Source organism: Phyllostomus discolor, chromosome 3 (assembly GCF_004126475.2).
Source record: "Phyllostomus discolor isolate MPI-MPIP mPhyDis1 chromosome 3, mPhyDis1.pri.v3, whole genome shotgun sequence".
Taxonomy (NCBI): domain Eukaryota; kingdom Metazoa; phylum Chordata; class Mammalia; order Chiroptera; family Phyllostomidae; genus Phyllostomus; species Phyllostomus discolor.
This window is the reverse complement of record NC_040905.2, coordinates 55,844,102-55,866,986: the sequence shown is the minus strand read 5'-3', so window position 1 is coordinate 55,866,986 and position 22,885 is coordinate 55,844,102. Positions and strand designations below refer to the sequence as shown.

Genomic DNA, 22,885 nt, shown 5'->3' with positions numbered 1-22,885 from the left:
GGTGAAATTAATAATGATTTTTGTCCTCTTGACTTATGCTTTTTGTATTTTCCAAATTTCTACATTACCATGTGTTACTTTTATTTTTAAGATGTATTTTTAAAAGTGTGTGTGTGTGAGTACATAGCTGGAGGAAGTTACTTGTTAAATTCAGTAAAGATGTGGTTGTAGGAGATTGTCTGAAATAACTGAAACATTCGTGAGTACTTAGAGAAAATTATTTTAGAAAAAAACTAAGACTCAGACTTAGAAGACATTGATTTAAATACTAGTATAACGATTTAGTATCTATATGACCTTAGTCACTTAACCTTTCCAAGCCTCATTTTTTCATCCATAAAATGGGGTGGTAAGACCTTTCTAGAATTAATGCCTTGAAGATTGAGAATGCATGTTACAAAATGTATAATATATGGCACAGAATCAGAGCTCAGATGGCTTATAACCTGACAAATATCTAAATGCTTTTTAAAAGAAGAATTAACCAGAAAATTTAGGTTAAAATTTCTGCACTAATTAGCATTATTTCATGCATTTGAATGTTCCATCCATATCTGAAGTGTACCATGGTGAAAACTAAACTTAATGTTTTTCCTCAAAGTCTCCTCCCAAACTAGCTCCTTTCTTGTATTTATTAATAAATTGATGACAAGACTCGCTATATAGATCCCTAACATAATAACATCATTTCATTCCTACTTCTGATTTTGTAATGTTCAATCTGTTCCTTAGTCCAATTGAGGTTTCTTCTGAAATAATAGTTTGATTCCACTCTTTTTTGCTCCTTCAGAGTCTCTTAGTCTCTGCACTATTGACATTTTGGGCTGGGTTATTCTTTGCTGGGGGTAAGAGAGGTTTCCTGCGCATTGTAGGATGTTTAACAGCATCCCTGACCTCTATTTTGTGACAACTAAAAGTGCCTTAGACGTTGCTAAACGTCTCCTGGGAGACAAAAGTGTTCCCATCAGAGCACCACTGCTCTACTTTGCTCATGTCCCGTAACAATAGTGCTCTTACACAAGAGACAACACAATGCTGCTAATAGTAATAACAACTTTTTTAGTGTTTACCCTCAATTTAGTGATTGAGTTCTAAAATCTTATAATGAGCTTCCAGGGAGTTGTACAAGAGGATTCAGAATACACAGCATTCATATCTCAGATATTCTCCGTGTGGACAGTAGTTCATGTTTGCCTTATTTAAAGGTGTTATTTATTATTAAATGGAAAGGTCTCCCTCAACACTAAACCTCACTTTGGAAAGAAGCATTTTTTAAATGGCCTCGTTTTAAAATTTTGTTATGTTAATTGCATTCATTATGCCTTTTTCATATTTTCTTTTTGTTTGTGTACATTAGACATACATTCATTGTAGTGTAGAAAATGCACTTTGTATTTAAAACTATCTAATGCACACTGATGTATTCATTAAATGTTAAATAATCAAGTATTATGTGTTTTTATAGTGCATAAATCCTTAGTAGATTAGTATAAAGCTGTGTAAGAGTGTTTTAATGATGTTTAGGTGAACTAGTTGGGTTTTTAGATGTTCTAAGAATACATTTTTATTTTCCCATTTAAAATAATACAATATTTGTTCTTGCTGTACAAAAATTTACCTTTCCATGAGTTTCAGAAGTAGGTTAGATTGAAATAATTAGGAATGCCCGTAGTTACATTACTTGAGCATTTATTGTGTTAGACTTTGTGCTAAGCATTTTGTGCACATTATCTCTTTAAAATGAACTACCTCATCAGGGATACCTAGAAGAAAGAATAGAGAATAGATGTGGAAGAGAGGTAGAAGACTTCATTTAAAGCTTTTTTTAAAGAACTTTTGACAGTCATGGCAACTTATTTTTTAACTTTTTTATTTACTGATTTTAGAGAGACAGGAATGGGAGAAAAAGAGACATTGGTTTGTTGTTCCACTTATTAATGCATTCATTGATTTATTTTTATATGTGCCCTGACCAGGGATCAAACCCACATCCTTGGTAACCAACTGAACTACCTGGGCAGGGCTCATTTCAAGTTGTTTTTAGTAAATATGTTCATAATTGTGGCTTTTAATTCTGAGAAGAGATAAAAATCTGCCCTGTTCTCATCATAAGGACAAGGTATTCCATTCTCTCACTTTTATATACTCTTCCATTCTCTGAATTCTTTATTATGTTTCAAATATTTACCATTTCATTAAAACTCTACTAGCTATATTCATTGATAGCCTCTTTAGATGAACCCTGTTGATTTCAGTTTATATCCTCTATGAGTTCTTGATGTTTTAAAAACAATTTTGACCATTTAATCTTCTTGAAATACTTTATTTTCTTTTTTTAAAGACTTATTTATTTTTTATTTTTAGAGAGGAGAAGGGAGGGAGAAAGAGAGAGAAACATCAATGTGTGGTTGCCTCTCACGTGGCTCCCATGGGGGACCTGGCCTACAACCCAGGCATGTGCCCTGACTGGGAATCGAACCTGCGATGCTTTGGTTTACAGCCCACGCTCCATCCACTGAGCTACACCAGCCAGGGTATTTTCAAATATATATCTCAAACCTAGGTTTCTTCTTGCCTGATCTGCAGATCCTATATTTAACTATACAATGGACATCACAACTAAGTTGAGTTACAGTCACAACTATAATTCAATTATGCTAAACTGACTTCATCATGTCTCCTTCACCCAAAATCTGATTTTTCTGTCTGTGTTTCTCACTTCAATAAATAATGTCATGATTACCACCATTTATTGAGTCAAAATTAAGGCATGACCCACAGCTTTTCTCTCTTCCTGATCTCTAATCCCCAGTCAATCATCAAATCATGTTGATTCTCTCTCTTCAGTAGCCAGTTCTTAAACCTGTCATGTTTCCACCCTACAGCTACCATGTTAGTTCTGTCTCTCATAGTCTTTTGACTATTTTATGCAGCAATTTACCAGTTCATGTCCTAGATGGCCAACTAAGTATTAAAACAAACAGTTTATTTTTCTGAATTGACCAAAATGCTATGTGTACACTAATATGGACAAAAGAAGATGCCTGGGATAGCCACCAGACCGTGCAGCTCCTGGGTCTGGTACCACAAGACTGCAGGAAAAAAGCAGTGAGAATTGGAAAAGAATAAGTAGGCATCAGGTTCAGGTGGGCCATAGAGGGCAGCTAAGTTTAATTACCAGAGGTCGAACAGGAAATGCCAAAGACTGAAGTAAGACCAAGAACCATATGTATAATTTCTTAATTAAAATTTATCAGTACCTGGCTTATTTTATGAGGCGCAAGTCTTCCATCATGAGAAAGGTTGAAAATTGGAATATGAAATAGAGTCGATTTTGTTGTAAAGTGAGAATGAATAAAAGAAGTCAGAGAGTGGAATATGGAATATTTATTAGAGCATAAATGAGGTATAATTGACACATTGTAAATGTACATATTTAAAGTGCACAGTTTGTTTAGTCTTGACAAGCATATGTATCTGTAAAACCATCACCATGATCAAAATTGTGAATATATCCATCATTCCCAAAAGATTCCTTTCACCCCGTCACAATGCCTTATTCCTTTTTTTTAAAGATTTTATTTATTTATTTTTAGAGAGGGGAAGGGAGGGAGAAAGAGAGAGAGAAACATCAATGTGTGGTTACTTCTCATGTGGCCCCCACTGGGGACCTGGCCCGCAACCCAGGCATGTGCCCTGACTGGGAATCGAGCCTGCGATGCTTTGGTTTGCAGCCCACACTCAATCTACTGAGCTATGCCAGCCAGGGCCAACAATGTCTTATTCTAATAATCTCTAGGCAACTACTGGTTTGCTTTCTTTTAGTATAGATTAGTTTGCAATTACTTGATCTTTTTTAATAAATATATCATATGCATTCAAAATAGCATATTTCTTTTAATATGTACTCATGTTGTGTATATCAGTACTTTCCTTATATTTTGTTCCTGAATAATATTCTATTATATCTATATAATAAAATTTATTTGTTCATTTACTTATTTGAATTATTCCTAGATTTTTACTATTACAAATAAAGCTGCCACGAACATCTCTATAAAAACCTTTGTATAAACATATATTTTCTTTCCCCTGTGTGAGGTATACATACTTAGGAATGAGTACATATTAACATTATAGGTGTAACATTATAGTTGTATGTTTAGCTTTTTAAAATACTGCCTAACTGTTTTTTTTGTTTTTTTGTAATATATTTTTTAAGATTTTATTTTTATTTATTTTTAGAGAGGGAAGGGAGGGAGATAGAGAGAGAGAAACATCAATGTGTGGTTGCTGGGGGTTATGGCCTGCAACCCAGGCATGTACCCTGGCTGGAAATCGAACCTGCGACACTTTGGTTTGCAGCCCACACTCAATCCACTGAGTTACGCCAGTCAGGCTCTAACTGTTTTCAAAATGATTGTTCCAGTCTTCTGTATCCTTACCAATACTTGGCATTACTGGTCTTTTTAATTCTATACATTTTAATGAGTATGCAGTGGTATCCTATTATAATTTTAACTTAGATATCTCTAATGGCTAGTGATGCTTAGCACATTTTCACATTTATTTGCCATTTTAATATCTACTTTGATAAGTTATGTTCAAGTAATTTCCCATTTCTAAAAATTATTTTGTTTGTTTTCTTAAATATGAGCTTTGAGATCAAGTTCTTTGTATATTTAGGACACAGTTTCATTAATAGATATAGGTTTTGCAAATATCTTGTTTTTCCCAGTGGTGACTTATTTTTTTCATTCTCTAAACAGTATATTTTGATTAAAAGAAGGTTTTAATGTTAATAAGGTACTTTTTAGAAAATGGGTTATGCTTTTAACTATCTAAGAATTCTTTGCCAAAACCAAATTTACAAAGATTTTCTCCTGTTTTCTTTATCAAGTTTCTTCAGGATAAGTATATTACCCATTTTGAGTTAATTTTAATATGTGGATTAAAGTTTTGGGTTTTGTTTTGTTTGTTTTTGCTTTCTTTGTACGTGTCTCCTGTGTGTTTGTGTGTGGAAATAAAATTGTTCCAGCACCATTTGCTGAAAAACTTTAAAAAACAAAATAGTACAAGAACCAAAATAGTAGTGACTATTGAAACCAACCAAGGTAACTGACACAGAAATCAGGAAGTAGCAGTGCAGGGATTTGTAGAATTCTGCAGAATATCTCATTTCTCATTTAGGACATTTTTAATGCTCCAGGTGCATATTTCCTGGTTCTCATACAATGGCATCCTAAATGATGTTGTGGCATCTTTCTTGGGATACATAATCTCAAGTAAGGTAAAAGTATTTTGACTGTGTACTAAAGTAGGAGATTATTGGATTGAAGCAAAAATGGTCAGTAGAAGGGAATATCTGAATTAGTTATTTGGGGAAAATGTATAATTTATGTCTAATTATATATCTTTTGTATCTCTATAACTCAACTTAATTTTAGGATCTCTTAGGCAGAGGACCTTGCCTTTATCCCATATCTATCTGTTGCTCCTTATCAGGTCTGCTTAGGCTTCTCCATAGAATAATTTTGCTTACTTTGGAAGGAGATTCTGTATAATTTGTTCTTGCCACTTTTTATTGTATTAGAGAAAGAATTGATATGATATGTTGGTCTTTGGACAGAATAATAAACAACACACAGAATAATTAGTTACAGATAAATAATATGTATAGCAAAAGATGTCATTGTAGGTAAAGTAAATACATGGAGATTTGAATGTTCTAAAATAGTCCAAAAACTTTCCTTGGACATAGACTAAAATAACATTTTGTCTTTTAATCAACATCAATTTCTTGCAAATAATTCTCAGACTCTGAGTTAAAAACTACTTTTGCTTAATTTTATATTTTGCAAACTTGTAGTAAAAATAGATAAAATTATTTATTGTCTGCCCAAACATTTTAGATCTATATAAGTACAAATTTGAGATCATCATACTCTTGAATAATTGATGAATGAGAGCAATGCACAAAGTAGAATTTGGAAAGTGTATTGATTTTCTAATTTTTACAAATTTAACCTGATACAGGCAATAAAATAATGGAGATTTGTGAGGTCTGTTTAGCTCTTCATTTTGAAATGTTAAGTACTTTTATTTCTTTGTTCTAACAATAGTCCCTAACTGATTTCATGGGCTCAATTGTCTTCAGGGGTGACTCTGATTTCTCTTTCTAAAGATGAAGAATTATGGAATAGATTAAATGGAATGCTGTATAGTTAAGAGTAATTAATAATGATTATAATAGCCATTAATTAATAAATCCATTCTAATTGTAATTACTTACAATAGTGAATTAGAAAATGACTTTATGTTAATGGATCAATGAGAGAAAAAAGAGGGTCTTTAAGTTTGTAGGAGTGGGTAGGAAAGTTATTAGAAGACAGAGGATAGGGCTCATTAACAATATCATCTAAATGGCTTGTCCATAAACATTTTTCACATATCTTCTGAGAAGACAAGATTTTTTTTTCCGATAAGACTCTCCATGTCCAAATGTTCAAGGCTGACAAGCTCTGCCAGCATTTCCTCCAGATTCCACGGTAAAACATCACAAAGAGCAGCTCTTTGACCCCGAGTGATGATCTGATCTCCTGTGAGCTAAAAAGGTGTGTATCTGACAAACCAGCTGGTTATGTCAGGACCTAAAAAAATGAAGGGTCTGAATTGACCAATATGTACCTGGTTGACATTGCTATACCATATCAGTTTCTAGTGTTCTATTGTTTCCAGTAAAACCATCTCTCATTTTTATCATACTTTATTGTTTGCAAAGTGATTTCACATACATTAGCATATTGGGCCCTAAAGAAAATGCAGTGAAATGAGTAAGATGAATAAAAAACATAGATGTCCAGAATGTGATCATGTAGTATCATAAGTAGGATGCCAATTTCAATCTTTCAGGTGAGGAATGCAGGAAGGATGAGAAGTTGATTGATCATCTCAACAACAGGAAGTCACAGCCGAACCAAGATATGATTCTACAGAGAGAATAAATCAGCTTTTTCATGGATCTTTATCTCCATGCCAGAAAGCCCTTTGGATTTTTTCTGGCAATAGTCCCTGCTTCCAGGACCTTAAGTACAGGATTTTCCCTCTGTATATTGACTTACAAACAGCTTATATGGATCCCTTCCCCAATAGTTTGAAGGAGAAGGAGGTGTTCTCATCTCACTAGGTTATCTGGAACATCGGAACTCAAGTGGAGGGGAGGGTCAGTGGTGGGACCTCTTAAGAAACTTTTAAATTCCTTTATCACTGAACTGTTTCTGGTTAAAGCAAAAATCCTGTACTAAGAGATAGCCAAAGGAAAACAATCCCACAGACACTGTAGAAAGATATAGTTAACAGTATATCTAGAAAGCTCTTTTAACCTTAAGCACAGTCAAGAAATAGGGAAGGATCTTGCCTAAAGGTCTTCAAGGTTAACACAATGTCTTGGTCACTGACATTAACAAAAGTAGAAAAAAATAATCATTGGCTAAACAGTGAAGTGAGAGGAGAGAAGGAAAGAGGGAGGAAAGAAGTGGAAAACAACTGGAGACATGGACAAAGTATAAAGTTCAACTTCCCTTGGGGTTTTTTTTCCATTTTTAAAAAATATCTGGAAAAATTATAATCACAGCTATTATATATAGTTTGAAGACTCAGGAGTTAGCTGCATACCAACAGAAGACACGCTACAACTTTGTACCTAAGATCAGTGGCACATTTTTCTTTCTACTAATTTTAATTTAGAACTCTAATTATGAGACATGAAGATGGATCCTAGCAAAAAGGACATTTTAAAGAACTAAAAAGTACATAAGTCTCTAAATAAAAATGTTTTCATTAACACATTTTAAATGTTATACCTCTAAAATCAAAATTAAAAAATATAAGAAGATAAAAAAGTTTGTATTTCAGATCTTGTAAAACACATGTATTTCTTCATCTAGAAATACATTATACTTAATAGATTTTGGTTTCAATTTAATTGACATATTTTTGATAAACCTGAAGTTTTAAGCATGTTCTTTTAGTAAAATATCAATTCACACATACATGTAATTTGCTTCCAGTCTTTCCTATATGTTTCTTGACTTTCAGCTTAGCCCTTAAGGTTCTTAAAAATTAGGTAGGGGTAGATTTTTTTCTGTGTTCCTGAGACGAGCAGTGATCTAACTCAAGTTATACAGCAGAAATGTTATTTGCAAGTAAATAAACACACATTTGCTATAATAAAAATAGAACAATAAAAATAACAACCTGGAATTATGTCAATCCTTTACTCTCTACCACACAAGGCACTTTAACAGGTGACTCAATTAGTCATCCTCCATTTCAGAATAGAGTTGCAATATGATTATTTTATACTTTATTGTGGATTTTAATAAATTTTTACTAAAGTGGATTGCAACTGATCAGCTTACATAGTGATATCTACCTAAAACAAACAATTTCAGGTAATTTCTGTTCTTTTACTCACAATATCCCCCAATTCACCTCCCTACTCCATTTTTATTACACTTGGTAGTAAAGATAGGGAAGGGAAATCTTCAAAGATGTTATGACAAAAACACACAATTGCAAAATTGAAATGCTTGTTGGATGAATCCTATTATCTCTAGGAGAAAGTACTTTCAGTTTACCTCTACCTCACAAAATTGTCTGGTAGTTTTCTGACATTGGTTTAGTCACCTGCCCTAAACCACAATGCTGGAGATGGAATCTAAAGCTGAAGATGGAATCTAAAGCTTGTTATGCTCATCTCATTCAGGACCGTATCAATTTTTAACAGGAAAAAAATAAAAAATGATTTTGAGTTAAACTAGGGATCAGCCAGGGGTAAGAGGGCAATCTCAATTTCCAAATTCTTAATGGTCAGCTGTACATGATCTCAGTTACCTAGATAATTTTGAAACTTACTGGCGAATTTTTTGTTAGAGTCTAGCATCCTTTCTAATTGGTTGCTGTATCCATTCTAATTGGCCCGTTTGCTTTTAATAACTGTATTGAGGTAAAAAATTAATATTTCTTATTTAACTATAATTTTTAAAGTTTTTTTATACATACACATCTGTGAAACCATCACCATGAACAAGATAATGAATATATCCATCACCTTCATAAGTTTTCTCATGCTTCTTTGTAATTCCTGACTCTTGACCCTTCCCCCAGACCACTACTGGTCTGCTTTCTGTCACTATAGATTAGTTTGAACTTCCTAGACTATTATACAAATGATTTGTACTCTTTTTCTGGTCTAGTTTCTTTTACTCTGCATAATTATGTTGAGATTAGTCCATACAGGAAAGTGTATCAATGTTTCATTTGTGTGTGCTGCTGAATAGTATTCCATCATTTGAATATACCACAGTTTACTTAACTATTCACCTGTTGATGAACTATTGTCTAAATTGGTAGGGTTATTAGAGCTGTGCAGGGTTGGGCTTTAGATAGATGTACAATTATGATTGCATTTTGCCTACTTTTTAAAGCCTAGTTAGCAGTTCATCATAATGTAACTCTTAAAAGAAGTTGTTTAGGTTTCAAAAATGACAAAACATTAGCAATTCAGCATTAGTAGGCTATATTATACTTCTCAAAACAATTTAGCCTGTGCCTATATATTAAAGCTATAGGTCACGTCAGTCAGTCAACAAGGTGTTTGAGTGACCAGAATAATCAAGTCAGAAAAAATGGCTTTCATTTTTATTTTATAATTTTGAGAGGTGTTTTAAAAATTAAGAATATTTTTTTAATTTGAAAAATCTATTGATGTTGTTCTTTTAATTCGTTGAAGGGTATAGGACCAAAATGGGGCAGATTTCTGATTTCATTGATGAGCACTGTAGAGAAATGCTCATATTTCACAGGTATACCATTATTAATGCCCAATCCTCTGCTCCCTTTTCATGCAGAACTCCCACTGGGAGTACCATATGAAAAAGAAATGTAGGATGAGACCTGATTATTATAATTCACAAGACTAATTATGACTTTGAGTTTGCCTGGATAAGCTAATTCTTTCTGCACCCTGGGATCAGTAAGCACGAAAGTAGTCTCACAAGGATTTCACTGCATTTAACATTACATATATTTATAAGTAAATCCAGAGACATTAAACAGCACTTCAGCTCTCCAGTATTTTCTTTGCGTTTTGTTTTTAAAATTGTAAAAATTTGAACTAAGACAACGCCACAGGTGTAGCTTCACTGAAAAATAAGGCACACACTAACTCCGTATTTTTTGGCCCTGACTCATTTGTTTTAAATAGACTATTTACTTTTATTGGCATCACTGGTTAAATAAGACTACAGAGGGACATGGGAAAGCAGGATTAAAGGGAACTTGAAAGAAAAGAAAATGACAGACAAATAGGAGTTGGAAGGAAAAGAGAGAACTGGAAGGCCTGGTGTAAGATGAAAGACTGGCAGGAGGGGTTCTGCTTAACTTTCATTTTTATTTGTGCAGAACTTTGTGAGTGACATAAAATGATTAGATATTCTTGAACGATTTGAAATCTGTGTTTGATTTTTTTGGTGTGGTGAATCTCACAAACACTGATTCCAGAGTTTTCTATGATGCCACTATCAACAAATCCCTCCAATAGCTTTTTTATCCAGTCACCCATTGTACATCTATCTGAGAAGGAGTTTCTTTGTATACTGAGTAATTTCCATGTTGTGAGGTTTCTTGTCTTCAGTTACCTCCAGTTTTATGCTTTAGTCAGAACATTCACATAACATTCAAAAAGGAAAACTCAAAGCAATACAGACTTTTGTGCCTTTTACAAAGAATTAGGGCTGTGTGCCCCTACTGATATAGCAATATATTATATAGGGTCGATACCTCTTTTCACACGCCTCTAATACAGATGCATTTTATGAAGTACAACAGCAAACACTGAATCACTCTAGCAGACATATACAAAACAAGTAATTATTGCTAGTTGCATAAAAATATTTATGCAGTTGTGTGATGAAAACCAGTTTTTAGATGGTTTAAAGAAGGAGAAATTCTACCCCCCAAAAAGTGGAAAAGCTAAATGTTGTGCTCTGGAAAATAACCATGCTATAAAATTTCCCAATACAGCTATCTCATCTAGAAGAGGTACCATACTTTTTTTTTAATAACAGTGCATTGCAACTGGATGTAATACAGTATGCTCGTGTACAAGGCACATATAATTACTGCTATTTTCTGTTGACTTTTCTGCTAAAGTGATCATTTTCTCTATTATCAGTTTATCTAATATTTTAGCAAGAATACTCCTTATTGTCACTTAATGCTTGCCAGGTAGTCCTTGATTATGATTCAATAGACACCTAGGATCACCTCAGCAGTTCGTATTTGGAGTCAGCTATTACAATCATAAATGCTACTGCATATTCTCTGTGTCCAAGATATATAAAGTAGCATTTAGAAGAGGGAAAAAGCTAACAGAGCTTTATTTGTAACGCAGCATATTTTTCTTTACATTATATAGGACACCAATGATATGTACATATCTGTAGAAGGTACTTATCTTAAATATCCACAGTGAGTTCCCTCTGCTCTGACATACACCTACACCCCACTGAAACCAAGAGGATTTTGTTTCCTTACTGCTAAGCATGGGTGTTCTGGGCCCTTTAACTAAATCCACCACTATGAATGAACTTAGAGCAGAAACAGCAAGTACAGCTACATTTAGGCTTATATCAGCATTTCCACTGAACACATTTTAAAACTACATTTAAGTAATGTGGAGGTTATGACATGAAGTGACAAAACCCAAGCATGTGAGCTGGATGAAACTATCTTTAGCCATGCTTCCTGGACCAACACAGTGAAGTATATGAGCTAAAGAAAGAGGCTCGGCTTTGCCTCTGAATTTTCAGGAAGAGTGAAGGCTCTTTTTAAAGTCATATCTTATCTTTACACCATAATGGCATCTGTGGCCAGCATACAAGCCCATGAAGCTTGAGGAAGTTTCCATCTTAATCCTTTCAATTGCATCTTCTGCTTCCTTCCACCACCCTCAGTTGCTTACTGAACCCCATACCACCCCAGAATGAAAAGAACAAGATGTCCTTTGAGGCAATTTCTATGTAACTTTTCTGAGCAAAGCTCTGAGATTAGTTTAGCAATTAGGGGCTGCAGAAGAAATGATCAAGAGAGAACCCTTAAGTATTTATTTTATAATATGATGACTGATGCAAACAAATGACAAATACATCTACATTTAGTATATCTGTATACATATACTCTAGTAAAATATAGAAACCTTGGTGCACATACCCAGGGCTCTGTGTCATTTTAGCTTAGTTATTATTGCTAATATCTTTGAGACACATCAGTTGTAAATGTATTTTGGTCTCTTCATTTCCTAATCAGTTCTAGAGCTTGATAGTAAATACACATATTAATGTGATACCTTGCATGCCATTAATAATAAATTATTATATACCATATTCTAAATATTTTAGTGGGTTATTTTTCTCAATAATTTAATGATGTAGTGTAACCAGATATGAATTTTCAAATTTTATATATTGGGGGTTTTAATAGACATTAAAGATTGCTAAATATTTTTCTATTTTACAAGTTATTTTAAGAAGTAAAGTTTTCTTTTAAAAGTTGGAAAAATATTTGTTGTTAATCTGATTGATTATTTTGTCTTAGAGAATTTAAGTGAGTATTCTGGTTATAAATATTAATAATGGCTCTTTTTAAAAAGTGGATCTACTCATTTGGGAGATGGGGTTTTAAATATAATGTTAAGATTAGTGTGATTAAGTACTTTGAATTCTTAAATATTCATTTTAACCACTGCTAACAAGTCTAAGTTGAATGCTTTTAAAAGTTCTTCTAAAACTATCATCAGTTTTATTTTGTAAAATCTGCTTCAAAAATTAGTCTACCATTGTGAATGAACTGTGTTTAGTAGAGAGATGAAAAAGGGGGGGAGGAGAAATTCAGGAGCAGAAAAATGTCAAGTGAATCAATATGATTAATTAAATTAAATGTGGATTTATAAAACTCATATTCATAATTTACACAATATGTGCACGGTGACATTTAAAACATATTTTGAAAATCCCTAAATAAAGTCCCACATACATGAAGACATTTTTCATCTTTAAGAAATTTTTTAAAAACTTTACATAATAGAATTATGTAGCTTTACTGTCAACCACTATATGTCAACAGTTTTTTGACAGAAAAACAGAAACAACTATATGTGTAAAGTTTTAAAGAAAATTATATGTATTTTTGCTAGTTTCTGGGATGTTTATGCTTAAGCCAATAGATAATCTTGACTCACAATGTAACATAAATAGTTTTTCTTATTTTAAATATGTATCAATTTTTTTGTATTTAACCCCATTAAGTTTACACCTCTCTATGCTGTTCTTTCACTGGATAATTTATTAAACTTAACAGGTCAAATATTTATAAAAACAAAGGTTAATTTTTACAAGTTGTGAAATATGATGTAAAGGAAAGGAATTGGTTCTGAGGTTTCTGAATACATAGTTTTCTTTAAATGTAAATAATACAGATAAAAGTGATAACTTAAACCCACTGTAGAATTAACATTTATGAGTGATAAAAATGACAACAGGATCTTTCACGTGGCACAACACCTAAAATAAGACACTACTTAATGGCGTGATTTCTGTGTCAGTCAATTTAACTTAAGTAATAGTTTTTAGGTATTAATTCTGTGTTGTTTATGATTGCTTCCTCACAAAAGTCTATTAATGTTAGTGGGTTTCTCCTCGATTCTGTGTATTTCATGTTGGTATAAAGCCCTTTATTTCTGCTTTCATGAAAAGTATATTATATTGCTTTTATGAAAATTTAGTCATAGCTCAAGCTATTTTAACAAATGACAACTTTTTCCCCTGTAAAATGTTTCTAAGATAAAGATTTTACATCACAGAGAAAAAAATGGAGAAAAATTGGAAGAATACTTTCTTTCCTTCAGTAGCCTGCTATTGATGATCAAACACAAGGAAACAAATGTAATTGGTAAAACAAACCCCAAAGGAAATTTCAAGTATCTCAAATAGGGGGATATTCTTAGTTGTAAATAGCTCAATTTTTATTTCCAGAACTTAAAATACATATCTCCCCCAATCTTGCTTCCAATTTTAATACTCAGCTTTATCAAAGTAAATAATCGGTTGTTAAAATAGAAAATCCAGCTAGGTTTGAAGGCTGCTGCCACTTTCCTTTTCCTAGCACTAGTCGATGCCAATAGCTTTTGGAAAAGGAAAGAAAGAAAGGTCTGCTCCTGTGCTGTGTGGAAAGTGAAGGGGCAGAGGGGCATCACTTCAATCTCCTGGCTCTGGTCATTTCTGCCTCTCAAATATCTAGAGAAAAGAGATGCTCTTCATTCACAAAACAAAACAAGAAAATCTCTATAATTATTTTTGGCTCAGATCCATTGAAATTCATTCTCCTGGAAGCGTCTCTGTTTTAGATTAAAACAATGCTTAGAATATTCATTCTCGGCTCTGTCTTTCATTCTTTCTCACTCACTAACCCTGCATGCCACCCACTCCCAACCCGGGCTCCCCATCCTCCTCCCCCACTCCCCAACCCCTGCCCCATTTTTCCCTTGCTTTCTTATTTCTCAGTCTTGGTTTCTTTTGCTCTCTGTTTCAGCCTTTGATTGTGTTTTTTTCTCAATCATACCAAAGTTAGGCCTCAAAGGTTGTTAACACCAACCTACAAGTGCCTACTCAAGGTCTCCATGTTCAAGATCGGTTGTTCAAGCTCTATACCCTCTCCCAACCAGGGAATTCCCCAATTCTGTGTCTCTGATCATATCTTATCAATGTTGATTTATGATCTGATGTTTCCAGCTGAAAAATAGATCATAGTCTTATCCTGTTCAGTAAAATTGAGGACAAAATTTACTTTTTCTTTCCTCTAGCCCTCTCTTCAATACCAGTCCTCAAAAGATGCATAAAATTTTCATTGTCCACAGTAGGTGGTAGTTATTGAATTCTAGGTATAAAGTATGGAAAATTATTATTATAAATATAAAAATTCTTTATTTAGTTGCTGAAAAAAATTAGTACACAAAACCAGAAGCTATTAAATTTTTTTCTGTCACTAACTTTAACTTTGATTTTTTTCTCCTAAAGGGCAAAATTTTTCATCATTTTTCTTTTTTCAAGGCAAAAGAAAATCAACAAATGGAGAGTAGAATTCCTGCTCCAAATAGTTTGTGTATATATTAATAAAAGTTACCTATGCTTTGAAACATGGGATTCTCTTTCTTGAAACAATGGGTTCGTTTGGCCTCCTACTACAAGGCAAGAATTTTATTTATAATGACTTACATTTTGTGGGGTTACAATTTCTTATACTATTTAATTCTTAGTAATGTAGACAGAGTTACTGATAAAACATTTACAGAAAGAGGAAGGTCTGATACCTACTTTCATTAGCATTAATGTTTTTCTATTTCTCACTTTCTAATTAGAATAATTAATTTGTGCTCATTTCAGACTTTTGGTTTGTAGGAGAGGCACCCAACCTTAGTACTTATCACCCGTGGAGTGTGCATCCTGTCTAGGGGTGCATCCCTGCTCCTTTGAACAATAAATGTTTTGTGTGGATGCAGTAATCACATGTAAGTAAGTCCTAGCCCTCTTGCCACTGTCTTAACAAAACAAAATCCTGACTGTTGCCCAGATACAAAATGTATTTGAGATTTCCTATCTGACCAATAACACTACAGTAATCTTATAAGCATGTGTTTAAAAGAGTTTGGGAGTCTATTTCTAAGACCTCACAAGAACCTTGATTACTGAACTCTATTTGGTTTACCAAATAAAGGGAAGGGGGGGGGGGGGGAACCCACACACACTGCCATTAATTACACTGTAAACATTTAATAAATATTCTTTCTTTCCATCCTTTGCCCTTTTCAAAAGGAAAGGTGGTAATTTACATGTATTATGCCTGTTTCCTCTCATTGTTTTATTTCTTTTCTTTCTGGATTTCTTTTTCTTGTGTAAAAAAGAGGTGGACATGTATGAGAAGATAGAAATGTTTACCTAATGCATTTTTTAATATAGAAAAACAACCTAGGCACCTTCTACTTTGTCTTTATGACCTTTGTTAAACCACTAATTCTGAAAGCTGCATTTTAATTACTAAATATCGTAAAGGGAATACAGTAGGAATACACAACCCGTGATTCTGAGCCAAATGAAAGGAAGTTTAGTAGCAATGTATGGTTGCAGGAATGGTTATGTTTGAGATCCATATGCATGTTCAACTCACACATTCAGGCAGTGCAATAAAGCAGGGAAAAAACAGCTGATACACAAAAGGGACCGTCTAGACAGTACCCCATCAGTCTGGCTAAATTTGGTGCTGGCATTCCCAATGGGATTGTAATATAATTGTTCTGGTGTCTGCGTTCATTCCCCCTGTCAAACACCATTCCAAATATACATCCTTCTGCCCCAGACCCTTTTCCTTCCATAAATATAAAGCCCAAACTGTGCCATGCTAGAGGAGGTCGTTAGATGGTCCAACCCCAAGGAAACACCATAATGTAGCAAAACCACGTTGTTTAATTCCTTAAAAAGAAAGGTTCCCCTGTTACTTCCTAACTTCAAATAGAATTAATGCCATTTAGATTTTAATAATTTAAATTAGAACATGGAAAAATTTAAAACACAAATACAAATAACCTTGAAATATTGAGCACTTTACATGAAAGTAAATAGGCCTTTTACCCCTTTATATTTATTAACCTCTGTTAGAAAATTAACAGAAATCAGAGATGTGAAAGTGTAATGATGGACATGGATCATAAATTCTAATGAAGAAAAGGCTAATGAAAAAATATTAAGCCAAAGCACTGAAAAAATGCAAATTGTATATTTTCTCTTTCTTGTGTTTAAAAATGATATTTTTCTCTTTAAACATCTTTGTAAATAAAATTTCTGCTACCGTATATAGGGATAATTTCACACATCTGGCTTTTTAAAAGAGAAACCATAAATATTTATCCACTGATTTGCAGTAACTGTCAATTAATAATTTTTAAATATTCTGGCTTAAGACATCAAGAAAATGAAAAGCACTACTTACAAAGCAAAATACACTAAAAAGTATATCATTAAAATAAATAATGCACAGATTAATGACAAAAATGCTTATAATTTAAAAACTTGTACAACACAGAATTTAAAACTGTCAGATTCCTTTAAAAAAAAAAGAAAGAAAAATCAGATTTTAGGATCCCCATATAATATAATAACCAGATACACTTATTTTATTTTCTGTTCCAAAGTGTCATTCTGGGCATTGTTTGGTTATTAAAATTGATCAGGAAACATATTCTTTAAATGTTTTTCTTAACTCCAAGAAAAATTATCTTGGGAAAGTGATTGGGTTATTTGTTTTGTCTTATTAATTGTGGGTCTATGTTGGTACATTATATATTGGAGGCAAATAACCCTTTCCTTGATCCTGTATACAGAAATTTGTCTCCCATCTCTTAGCAGTTTTTAGATACTAGATCAGGATCCCAATTGAATGAAGAAACTGGCCCCACCCCCATCATGGACCACTCTGACTAGAGCAAATCCAAAGAAAATACTTCAGGCACTAGATCCTGGCTTTATCCAACTTCAGGAGACTGAGAGACAAGCACACCAACCAAACCAGGGCACATGAGAAATGGCTGTTCCAGGAAGAAGCTAGACACAGGGCCTCACTCACATAAAGACAGAGCGAGGGTTACACAGAAAACCGCCACCAGAGCCATCAGGAAATGTTCAGATACGTTGTCCAGATGTCTTAAAATCTTCACATGGAAATGAAAAATAAAAGATCATAGCTGTCTAAAATTCTCAAGTGGCAAAATGAGATTGAGAGATTGTGGCTTTCCATTTTTATTTTTAAAAAATAGTAGTGTCATTTTTTTCCTTCTTTGTGTGAGATTTTCTTCAGACTTTGCACATGGATATGAGAAACACAGTCATTAATAAAAGACAACATAATGATATTTGAGCGGTGTCTGCCTGCAGCTGGGTGGTTTGCTCGTGATTATTTTTTATTCACTTTATTTTATTTTTTTTACAATATGTACTGGTAGAAAGCAAAAGAAAGGCACGCTGTAGGCCTATTTGAGATAAAACGGTGTAGCAAAATCTGAGTTTTATTCTTGGTTTTCAAACTATTGAATAATATCCTATGAGACCTCTTAGGTCTTAACTGGATTAAAATGAATATATTTGTGCTCTGGCTCTTTTCAGCTAACTCATGTGCATGTGAATTGATGGTGTGCGAGGCAGTGGGTGAGAGCAAGTGTATGTGACATTGGGAGAGGATGCAGGCTCCAGGCTGAGGGTGGCTGTGTGAAGGAGCTTGCACGACAGTGTAGGCTGCCTCCAAAGAGTGAGCGAAATGAAAATTAGCAGGCCTTGGGGTCTGGTGCATTTTGTTGGGAGCCAGAAGAGAAGCTTAGTTGGGAGATGAGGAGGGAGGAGAAGGGTGGTGGGGAAGGGAGGGTGGAGAATGGGGTGTGGCGTGTGTGTGTGTGTGTGTGTGTGTGTGTGTGTGTGTGTTGGCTCTGAGGTTTCAGTTATGGCTGAGCCTCCGGTTTTTGTTTTGTCGGTTCCTGGTGTAAATAGGCTGGAATTTCAGGTTCAGGTTTGAGTGCATGCAAAGGGATCATGGTTGGAGTTTCTTTTTTTGGCCCTTCACTATGGTTGCTGCTCAGAACATTGCTGCTGCTACAGAGGGGGTTTGGGGGGAGCAGCAAGGGATGGGGGTCTGTCTGCAGCTGCCCCTCTCACACTTGAATAAAAGAACTTTTTTTCAGGGGTAGGGAAGCTGTGAATACCTTTCCCAATAAAAGATGAGGCATATTGAAAACTATATTAAATTACCCTGATTAACAATTTAGCCACGAACAGGGGAGCTTTGGGAGATCTCTATAGGCAGGACTGGGGGCTATTCATGCCAGCAGCTAAGAGGTCGAAAGGTTTCTGAAGTTCACAGGCTCAGAGCCTTTGTTATGCTAACAGACAATCTCAAATCAGCTGCCTAGTGGAGTGTGAAATATAAATGATTCCTTGAGAACTTCCAATAAGTTGTCACTCTTGCTCTCCAAATACCAGGACAGGCTGCTAATTTCTAGCAGGCCCTTTTGCAACATTGCTAGCCCTAAATGAATGCCTTTGTAGTTCAAAATAATCTTTTCAAGGGAGCTGTCCTATCATCATAGCCCAAATGCATCTTGGTTTTGACTATTAAATGAAAATCAGGGCTCAGCAGTGCTTGACTTTTCCAAGCAGCCGATGTTTGGGAAAGGTGGTGGCAGCTCTCCTGCACAACAAGTTAGCACCCACTGCAGGAGGGCTAGGGCATTAATAACAGGCCTCCGCCCCAGGAGCTACCCTAACAGTCACCCCCACTCCCTACCCAGGAACAATGCTCTGGGAGAGATTTACGTGGCTTCCCTCAGGCTGGACTACCTTCTTCTTTCAACCACATCAACATTTCTCTGATTTATGGGCCCTCTGTCCAAGAGGAGAGCCAGCTGACCTGCTAGCATATGACTGGTCACTTCGAAGCATCAACTTTGAAGATGGACGTATTCATTCTTCAGGGCAAGTGAGGCCAAGGGGAAGAGGGCAAGGTGTATGTCCAGGCCATGCCCTTAGTATCAGATGCCTGTGGATATTATTTTATGGTTTTCCCATAAGAGAGATACAAGCATGGCTTATGATCTTGGGTGTGACCTGTGAGCATGTGCAGATGAATGTTCATGAAAAGGGGTCATAAAATCATGTCCAGTTTCAGCATGTCCAGAAAAAAGGTCCTGGCTCTCTGAGTCTGAATCGCAATGTTTTCAAATAAGGAAAACCATTTCCAGTTCCAAAAGCCAGGCAAGTTGGGAGAGCAAGAATGAGAATCTGGCTGGGAGAGTGTGCCCAAATTAAACATTCTAGTAGGAAAGAACAAAGCTAATTTAAACAAATAAAAGGAAAACAGGCAAAAGAGAAGCCAGAGACCAAAGGAAATTAGAAATTCATCTGTGTCAGTCTTTACAAAGGAAAGAATAATAACTCAATAGTGGTAATTTGGGTCCTAAAATTTTTGATATTTCTGACTCTATGTCCTCAGCTTCTTCGCTGAAAAACAAAAAGGTCCATGATATGACAGAAGTCTCTGCTTTTTCCAAACAGAGAAGATTTGATTTTTGGCAAAGAATAGGAAAAAGTCAAATGGACTATGTTTCTTAAAATATTTTAGGGTAAGTTTATAAACATATAAAAGCTATATATTTTAATATACCCTTAGGTAACTTTATCAAGATTGAAGATAGAGCTATGCAGTAAAACAAGGACCTTGATTTTTCTTCCTCTTCCTCATGCTCTAACTACAATTTAAAAGTATTACTAACTACAGCGATTTTTAAAATATTACCTTAAAAGTGTTTGAAGAAGTTTATTTTGATTGATATAAAACTGGTTTAAGTAAACCCCTTTTCTGCTTTAAATATACTAAGACTGCAAGTATATACTCAAAGATTAATTAAGTATAAATAAGAATGGTGGTACAACTTGTACCAGTTTTGAATCAGCTAGTTTACATGTTTAAATTTTGTTTTTAAAGCCATGATGCAAGTACAACTGTAAGGGACTCTGGCTTTTGACTCAGAATTTAGCCGTCAGAATAGGAGAGTATTTAGAAATTAGGTAATTATTTGTCTTTCAAATTCTTACTTATTTCATTCAGTAAAACGATCTGCCAATATTGGCTAGAAAAATTAGTTCCAATTACAGACATTGAAGGGGTAAAAGTTTGTGGTTTCTTCTGGCCAAATACCAGAATTAGACAATAATTTGTTATTGATCCCCTCACACCCTTTTCAGAGGGATTTAGGATTCTGCTTATCCCTTTTTTAGAGATAGCAGAATGACTGGTCTTGAATGCACTTCTAATTATACCCTCAGAAAAATATAATCACACACATAGATAAAGGCAACATGGATAGGTAGAAATTCAACAAATGTGACACAACTCACTTAAAATTAACTTTTCGTCCCCCTCCCATTTTTAAAAATTTAATTAATATTAAACCATAAGTAACTACATGTTATTGATACACGCTGGACATTCAAAGGAGAAACACCTTCCCTGGGCTTCCAAATACTTATTTTACCACTTCCAAGTGTCCTCTCTCTTTCCCGTCTTTAACACATCAAAACAGGGAAGAAAGAGCTTTTGTGTTATAACTACAGAGAAAACATTTGAGAATGTGTCAGTGCTGTGAATACCAGCACCAGTTTGGGGGTTGGTTTGTTTTTCCCCCTGCCGTGGTATTTCTTTTCCCTTTGCTTTTGCAGTCTTTAAACTCTGGCCACTTTGAGAAAAGCAATGGTTGAAATGAAAAGTTAGGACAAGCTGCATTAAACCCGTGTGCTGCCAGAATATGAGCATGATGAAAGCAGTGCTGGGACAGTGCAGAGCCAGAGCAGCTCCATACAGAAAATTAAAATAAAATACAAAATAAAAGCTGCTCTTTTGTCCTTCCTCTTCAATACTTAAGATCCTAGAGGAAGGGAATTCCTGTTTACAAAAAATGAGTTTCCAGGATTGCCTTGTCTCCATAGTGGGTGTCTGGGTGTGTGTGTTTGTGTGTGCATGTGAGTGTGTGTTTGGGGAGAAAAGAAAGAATGGGGGAGGAGGAAGGGCAGATAACTTTACTGACATATTAATTCTTTAGATAGCAGTAAATGAATGGTCCAAATAGACATTTGTTTCCCTTAATAGGTTTTGTACAGGTCTCTTACAAGCTGTGGCATATGCTTCATTTATATGTATATTTATTTAGAAGGATAGAGAATAATAGGTGTAGTTTGTCTATAGTCGCAGTTATTATTTAAAGTCCAAAGAGGTTACAACTTTTTTTACTCCAAACACGAATACAAAGGTCTCTTGTATATGCCTTCTGCATTATGTTGAAGGCCAATTAAAAATAAAGATAATATCCTAACTATCGAGCCTGAGGAGGAGAAAGGAGGCTAAAAGGCAAAATGACTCCAAGATGGCTGCCTCTTCCTTCTTCACCCTCCTTCTGCCTGTTTTGCACATAGAAATTAATGTAATATTTTGTTTAGAAATCACATTGTAGGTCATTTGTAAATGAGGCAGCCTCAGAGGCACCCATATCTGCCTAGAATATTCTCAGGATGCCATCAAGGTATGGAGAGAGATTAAAATGCAAGCATTTAAATGTATTGAGATTTGTACATAGTGCCTGGACTCACATACATAAACACTTAAATGTGTGAACAACACACATAGCTGCAAGTGGAATAAAAGATAGAAATTTCTCTTAATTCTTAGGACAGAAGGGCAAGGGAGGGTACCAGGCCACCACCTTCCTCCCCAAAGGTTCAAAAAGATCCTGTCTGTGGTCTGGATTCGATTTTTTAAAAAAGATATATCTTACTGATGACTCTCTCATTAGGCGGACTTCTGAAGTCTGGGGAGACAAGATTTCCATAAATTATCTCTCTAACTCATCCCATGCTGGTACAAAATGAAAAGCTAAAATTGTTTTTATTTTTTGCATTTTTCCAAAAAAGAGAATAACAAGCTAAACAGCTTCCTGACTGACATGTTAAAGATCAGGATCACTAGCAATTACTGCTATTAATTATAATAAATATATATTCTCAATCATAAAATCCTACTATAAAGCTAAACTAAAATAATGTGAAGAATAAATAAAAGTATATTTGGGGCTTTATAACAGATTTATAGCAGGTTACTGTGTAGACTGGAGTACACTAGGTATAGAACAAAGCAAATGGTTTAGTTCCTTTAGGAAATATATTAAAAAGAAAAAACCCAC

The 22,885-nt window shown here is 34.6% G+C and overlaps 1 long non-coding RNA gene across 2 annotated transcripts in view; it reads right to left on the bottom strand.

The window, feature by feature from the left end:
- The window catches only part of LOC118499481, a 40,563-nt gene that overhangs the window by 16,333 nt on the left and 1,345 nt on the right, over positions 1-22,885 (bottom strand). For both annotated transcript variants that reach the window (XR_004901976.1, XR_004901975.1), the window contains exon 2: positions 22,488-22,490. This is a non-coding gene — a long non-coding RNA (uncharacterized LOC118499481). The remainder of the gene's footprint in view (positions 1-22,487; positions 22,491-22,885) is intronic.